Source organism: Phytophthora infestans, genomic scaffold (assembly GCF_000142945.1).
Source record: "Phytophthora infestans T30-4 supercont1.17 genomic scaffold, whole genome shotgun sequence".
Taxonomy (NCBI): Eukaryota; Oomycota; class Peronosporomycetes; order Peronosporales; family Peronosporaceae; genus Phytophthora; species Phytophthora infestans.
The window spans coordinates 2,151,694-2,160,010 of record NW_003303742.1 but is presented as its reverse complement, the minus strand read 5'-3'; positions in this window follow the sequence as shown (position 1 = coordinate 2,160,010).

The window sequence follows — 8,317 nt, the reverse complement described above, 5'->3', positions numbered from 1 at the left end:
TCATGGTCGATCAAACAATACGTACCTTCCGTACATACGTGGCTAATTGCATGGTAATACCCAATGGTTTGTAGGTAACAGCCCTTGCAGCTAGATATCGAACTCGATCAGCGTGTAGCGTGTAGTAATGCTCAAAGGCAAACTGGAAATGTTTTTCTTGCCATAGGAACAGCGCACGCTCCACAATACAAACATTGCTTCGTGGGGCCCTCATGCCCTCAAAGACCCCAAGACGTTTTGCATCAGCTACAGTGAGCTCGCTTACCGGTTGTAGAATCATCGAGTTCTTTAGCAGCTTATCATATTGGTCGCACCAAATCGTCCCCGGAGCATCCCCGTTCAGAAATGTGACATGGGTTTGAGGCCCCCATTGTAAAACTACAGTGCGTGTACCACCGCCAGCTTCTCATGGTCGGTATCGCGGCAGATCCGTAAAATCACACCGTCCACCCGTGTAGTAATACTCAAAGGCACACTGCAAATGTTTTTTTCTTGCCATAGGAACAGCGCACGCTCCACAATACAAACATTGCTTTGTGGCGCCTTCATGCCTGCATGCCCTCAAAGACCCCAAGACGTTTTGCATCAGCTACAGTGAGCTCGCTTACCGGCTGGAGATCCATCGAGTTCTTTAGCAGCTTATCATATTGGTCGCACCAAATCGTCCCCGGAGCATCCCCGTTCAAAAATGTGACATGGGTTTGAAGCCCCTATTGTAAAACTACAGTGCGTGTACCACCACCGGCTTGTCATGGTCGGTATCGCGGCAGATCCGTAAAATCCCACCGTCCACGAGGATGATCATGGTCGAGCAAACAATACGTACCTTCCGTACATACGTGGCTAATTGCATGGTAACACCCAATGGTTTGTGGGTAACAGCCCTTGCAGTTAGATATCGAACTCGGTCAGCGTCTAGCGTGTAGTAATGCTCAAAGGCAAACTGGAAATGTTTTTCTTGCCATAGGAACAGCGCACGCTCCACAATACAAACATTGCTTTGTGGCGCCTTCATGCCCTCAAAGACCCCAAGACGTTTTGCATCAGCTACAGTGAGCTCGCTTACCGGTTGGAGATCCATCGAGTTCTTTAGCAGCTTATCATCTTGGTCGCACCAGATCGTCCCCGGAGCATCCCCGTTCAGAAATGTGACATGGGTTTGAAGCCCCCATTGTAAAACTACAGTGCGTGTACCACCACCGGCTTGTCATGGTCGGTATCGCGGCAGATCCGTAAAATCCCACCGTCCACGAGGATGATCATGGTCGATCAAACAATACGTACCTTCCGTACATACGTGGCTAATTGCATGGTAACACCCAATGGTTTGTAGGTAACAGCCCTTGCAGCTAGATATCGAACTCGATCAGCGTGTAGCGTGTAGTAATGGTCAAAGGCAAACTGGAAATGTTTTTCTTGCCATAGGAACAGCGCACGCTCCACAATACAAACATTGCTTTGTGGCGCCTTCATGCCCTCAAAGACCCCAAGACGTTTTGCATCAGCTACAGTGAGCTCGCTTACCGGCTGGAGATCCATCGAGTTCTTCAGCAGCTTATCATCTTGGTCGCACCAAATCGTCCCCGGAGCATCCCCGTTCAGAAATGTGACATGGGTTTGAAGCCCCCATTGTAAAACTACAGTGCGTGTACCACCGCCAGCTTGTCATGGTCGGTATCGCGGCAGATCCGTAAAATCACACCGTCCACGAGGATGATCATGGTCGATCAAACAATACGTACCTTCCGTACATACGTGTCTAATTGCATGGTAACACCCAATGGTTTGTGGGTAACAGCCCTTGCAGTTAGATATCGAACTCGGTCAGCGTGTAGCGTGTAGTAATGCTCAAAGGCAAACTGGAAATGATTTTCTTGCCATAGGAACAGCGCACGCTCCACAATACAAACATTGCTTTGTGGCGCCTTCATGCCCTCAAAGACCCCAAGACGTTTTGCATCAGCTACAGTGAGCTCGCTTACCGGCTGGAGATCCATCGAGTTCTTTAGCAGCTTATCATATTGGTCGCACCAAATCGTCCCCGGAGCATCCCCGTTCAGAAATGTGACATGGGTTTGAAGCCCCCATTGTAAAACTACAGTGCGTGTACCACCGCCAGCTTGTCATGGTCGGTATCGCGGCAGATCCGTAAAATCCCACCGTCCACGAGGATGATCATGGTCGAGCAAACAATACGTACCTTCCGTACATACGTGGCTAATTGCATGGTAACACCCAATGGTTTGTGGGTAACAGCCCTTGCAGTTAGATATCGAACTCGGTCAGCGTGTAGCATGTAGTAATGCTCAAAGGCAAACTGCAAATGTTTTTTCTTGCCATAGGAACAGCGCACGCTCCACAATACAAACATTGCTTTGTGGGGGCGTCATGCCTTCATGCCCTTAAAAGACACCAAGACGTTTTTGCATCAGCTACAGTGAGCTCTCTTTCCGCTTTGAGATCTATCGAGATCTCTAGCAGCGTATCATCTCGGTGGCACCACATCGTGCCCGGAGCATCCCCGTTCAGAAATGTGACATGGGTTTGAAGCCCCCATTGTAAAACTACAGTGCGTGTACCACCGCCAGCTTGTCATGGTCGGTATCGCGGCTGATCCGTAAAATCACACCGTCCACCCGTGTAGTAATACTCAAAGGCAAACTGGAAATGTTTTTCTTGCCATAGAAACAGCGCACGCTCCACAATACAAACATTGCTTTGTGGCGCCTTCATGCCCTCAAAGACCCCAAGACGTTTTGCATCAGCTACAGTGAGCTCGCTTACCGGTTGGAGATCCATCGAGTTCTTTAGCAGCTTATCATCTTGGTCGCACCAAATCGTCCCCGGAGCATCCCCGTTCAGAAATGTGACATGGGTTTGAAGCCCCCATTGTAAAACTACAGTGCGTGTACCACCGCCATCTTGTCATGGTCGGTATCGCGGCAGATCCGTAAAATCCCACCGTCCACGAGGATGATCATGGTCGATCAAACAATACGTACCTTCCGTACATACGTGGCTAATTGCATGGTAACACCCAATGGTTTGTAGGTAACAGCCCTTGCAGCTAGATATCGAACTCGATCAGCGTGTAGCGTGTAGTAATGCTCAAAGGCAAACTGCAAATGTTTTTCTTGCCATAGGAACAGCGCACGCTCCACAATACAAACATTGCTTTGTGGGGCCCTCATGCCCTCAAAGACCCCAAGACGTTTTGCATCAGCTACAGTGAGCTCGCTTACCGGTTGGAGATCATCGAGTTCTTTAGCAGCTTATCATCTTGGTCGCACCAAATCGTCCCCGGAGCATCCCCGTTCAGAAATGTGACATGGGTTTGAAGCCCCCATTGTAAAACTACAGTGTGTGTACCACCACCGGCTTGTCATGGTCGGTATCGCGGCAGATCCGTAAAATCACATTGTCCACGAGGATGATCATGGTCGATCAAACAATACGTACCTTCCGTACATACGTGGCTAATTGCATGGTAACACCCAATGGTTTGTAGGTAACAGCCCTTGCAGCTAGATATCGAACTCGATCAGCGTGTAGCGTGTAGTAATACTCATAGGCAAAGCGCAAATGTTTTTTCTTGCCATAGGAACAGCGCACGCTCCACAATACAAACATTGCTTTGTGGGGCCTTCATGCCTTCATGCCCTTAAAGACCCCAAGACGTTTTGCATCAGCTACAGTGAGCTCGCTTACCGGTTGGAGATCTCATCGAGCTCTTTAGCAGCTTATCATCTTGGTCGCACCAAATCGTCCCCGGAGCATCCCCGTTTCAGAAATGTGACATGGGTTTGAAGCCCCCATTGTAAAACTACAGTGCGTGTACCACCCCCAGCTTGTCATGGTCGGTATCGCGGCAGATCCGTAAAATCCCAACGTCCACGAGGATGATCATGGTCGAGCAAACAATACGTACCTTCCGTACATACGTGGCTAATTGCATGGTAACACCCAATGGCTCGTGGGTAACAGCCCTTGCAGTTAGATATCGAACTCGGTCAGCGTGTAGCGTGTAGTAATGCTCAAAGGCAAACTGGAAATGTTTTTCGTGCCATAGGAACAGCGCACGAAACACAATACAAACATTGCTTTGGTGGCGCCTTCATGCCCTCAAAGACCCCAAGACGTTTTGCATCAGCTACAGTGAGCTCGCTTACCGGTGGGAGATCTATCGAGTTCTTTAGCAGCTTATCATATTGGTCGCACCAAATCGTCCCCGGAGCATCCCCGTTCAGAAATGTGACATGGGTTTGAAGCCCCCATTGTAGAACTACAGTGCGTGTACCACCGCCAGCTTGTCATGGTCGGTATCGCGGCAGATCCGTAAAATCCCACCGTCCACGAGGATGATCATGGTCGATCAAACAATACGTACCTTCCGTACATACGTGGCGAATTGCATGGTAACACCCAATGGTTTGTGGGTAACAGCCCTTGCAGTTAGATATCGAACTCGGTCAGCGTGTAGCGTGTAGTAATGCTCAAAGGCAAACTGGAAATGTTTTTCTTGCCATAGGAACAGCGCACGCTCCACAATACAAACATTGCTTTGTGGGGCCTTCATGCCCTCATGCCCTCAAAGACCCCAAGACGTTTTGCATCAGCTACAGTGAGCTCGCTTACCGGTTGTAGATCCATCGAGTTCTTTAGCAGCTTATCATCTTAGTCGCACCAAATCGTCCCCGGAGCATCCCCGTTCAGAAATGTGACATGGGTTTGAAGCCCCCATTGTAAAACTACAGTGCGTGTACCACCACCAGCTTGTCATGGTCGGTATCGCGGCAGATCCGTAAAATCCCACCGTCCACCCGTGTAGTAATTCTCAAAGGCAAACTGCAAATGTTTTTTCTTGCCATAGGAACAGCGCACGCTCCGCAATACAAACATTGCTTTGTGGGGCCTTCATGCCTTCATTCCCTCAAAGACCCGAAGACGTTTTGCATCAGCTACAGTGAGCTCGCTTACCGGTTGGAGATCCATCGAGTTCTTTAGCAGCTTATCATCTTGGTCGCACCAAATCGTCCCCGGAGCATCCCCGTTCAGAAATGTGACATGGGTTTGAAGCCCCCATTGTAGAACTACAGTGCGTGTACCACCGCCAGCTTGTCATGGTCGGTATCGCGGCAGATCCGTAAAATCACGTTGTCCACGAGGATGATTATGGTCGATCAAACAATACGTACCTTCCGTACATACGTGGCTAATTGCATGGTAACACCCAATGGTTTGTAGGTAACAGCCCTTGCAGTTAGATATCGAACTCGGTCAGCGTGTAGCGTGTAGTAATACTCATAGGCAAACTGCAAATGTTTTTCTTGCCATAGGAACAGCGCACGCTCCACAATACAAACATTGCTTTGTGGGGCCTTCATGCCCTCATGCCCTCAAAGACCCCAAGACGTTTTGCATCAGCTACAGTGAGCTCGCTTACCGGTTGGAGATCCATCGAGTTCTTTAGCAGCTTATCATCTTGGTCGCAATAAATCGTCCCCGGAGCATCCCCGTTCAGAAATGTGACATGGGTTTGAAGCCCCCCTTGTAGAACTACAGTGCGTGTACCACCGCCAGCTTGTCATGGTCGGTATCACGGCAGATCCGTAAAATCCCACCGTCCACGAGGATGATCATGGTCGATCAAACAATACGTACCTTCCGTACATACGTGGCTAATTGCATGGTCACACCCAATGGATTTGTAGGTAACAGCCCCTTGCAGCTAGATATCGAACTCGATCAGCGTGTAGCGTGGAGTAATACTCATAGGCAAACTGCAAATGTTTTTTCTTGCCATAGGAACAGCGCACGCTCCACAATACAAACATTGCTTTGTGGGGCCTTCATGCCTTCATGCCCTCAAAGACCCCAAGACGTTTTGCATCAGCTACAGTGAGCTCGCTTACCGGTTGGAGATCCATCGAGTTCTTTAGCAGCTTATCATCTTGGTCGCACCAAATCGTCCCCGGAGCATCCCCGTTCAGAAATGTGACATGGGTTTGAAGCCCCCATTGTAAAACTACAGTGCGTGTACCACGACCGGCTTGTCATGGTCGGTATCGCGGCAGATCCGTAAAATCACGTTGTCCACGAGGATGATCATGGTCGATCAAACAATACGTACCTTCCGTACATACGTGGCTAATTGCATGGTAACACCCAATGATTTGTAGGTAACAGCCCTTGCAGCTAGATATCGAACTCGATCAGCGTGTAGCGTGTAGTAATACTCATAGGCAAACTGCAAATGTTTTTTCTTGCCATAGGAACAGCGCACGCTCCACAATACAAACATTGCTTTGTGGGGCCTTCATGCCTTCATGCCCTTAAAGACCCCAAGACGTTTTGCATCAGCTACAGTGAGCTCGCTTACCGGTTGGAGATCCATCGAGTTCTTTAGCAGCTTATCATCTTGGTCGCACCAAATCGTCCCCGGAGCATCCCCGTTCAGAAATGTGACATGGGTTTGAAGCCCCCATTGTAAAACTACAGTGCGTGTACCACCTCCGGCTTGTCATGGTCGGTATCGCGGCAGATCCGTAAAATCACACCGTCCACGAGGATGATCATGGTCGATCAAACAATACGTACCTTCCGTACATACGTGGCTAATTGCATGGTAACACCCAATGGTTTGTGGGTAACAGCCCTTGCAGTTAGAAATCGAACTCGGTCAGCGTGTAGTGTGTAGTAATGCTCAAAGGCAAACTGCAAATGTTTTTTCTTGCCATAGGAACAGCGCACGCTCCACAATACAAACATTGCTTTGTGGCGCCTTCATGCCCTCAAAGACCCCAAGACGTTTTGCATCAGCTACAGTGAGCTCGCTTACCGGTTGAAGATCCATCGAGTGCTTTAGCAGCTTATCATCTTGGTCGCACCAAATCGTCCCCGGAGCATTTCCGTTCAGAAATGTGACATGGGTTTGAAGCCCCCATTGTAAAACTACAGTGCGTGTACCACCACCGGCTTGTCATGGTCGGTATCGCGGCAGATCCGTAAAATCCCACCGTCCACGAGGATGATCATGGTCGATCTAACAATACGTACCTTCCGTACATACGTGGCGAATTGCATGGTAACACCCAATGGTTTGTGGGTAACAGCCCTTGCAGTTAGATATCGAACTCGGTCAGCGTGTAGCGTGTAGTAATGCTAAAAGGCAAACTGCAAATGTTTTTCTTGCCATAGGAACAGCGCACGCTCCACAATACAAACATTGCTTTGTGGCGCCTTCATGCCCTCAAAGACCCCAAGACGTTTTGCATCAGCTACAGTGAGCTCGCTTACCGGCTGGAGATCCATCGAGTTCTTTAGCAGCTTATCATCTTGGTCGCACCAAATCGTCCCCGGAGCATCCCCGTTCAGAAATGTGACATGGGTTTGAAGCCCCTATTGTAGAACTACAGTGCGTGTACCACCGCCAGCTTGTCATGGTCGGTATCGCGGCAGATCCGTAAAATCACACCGTCCACCCGTGTAGTAATACTCAAAGGCAAACTGCAAATGTTTTTTCTTGCCATAGGAACAGCGCACGCTCCACAATACAAACATTGCTTTGTGGGGCCTTCATGCCTTCATGCCCTCAAAGACCCGAAGACGTTTTGCATCAGCTACAGTGAGCTCGCTTACCGGTTGGAGATCCATCGAGTTCTTTAGCAGCTTATCATCTTGGTCGCACCAAATCGTCCCCGGAGCATCCCCGTTCAGAAATGTGACATGGGTTTGAAGCCCCCATTGTAAAACCTACCGTGCGTGTACCACCGCCAGCTTGGCATGGTCGGTATCGCGGTAGATCCGTAAAATCACATTGTCCACGAGGATGCTCATGGTCGATCAAACAATACGTACCTTCCGTACATACGTGGCAAATTGCATGGTAACACCCAATGGTTTGTGGGTAACAGCCGTTGCAGTTAGATATCGAACTCGGTCAGCGTGTAGCGTGTAGTAACGCTCAAAGGCAAACTGGAAATGTTTTTCTTGCCATAGGAACAGCGCACGCTCCACAATACAAACATTGCTTTGTGGGGCCTTCATGCCTTCATGCCCTCAAAGACCCCAAGACGTTTTGCATCAGCTACAGTGAGCTCGCTTACCGGTTGGAGATCCATCGAGCTCTTTAGCAGCTTATCATCTTGGTCGCACCAAATCGTCCCCGGAGCATCCCCGTTCAGAAATGTGACATGGGTTTGAAGCCCCCATTGTAAACCTACCGTGCGTGTACCACCGCCAGCTTGTCATGGTCGGTATCGCGGCAGATCCGTAAAATCACACCGTCCACCCGTGTAGTAATACTCAAAGGCAAACT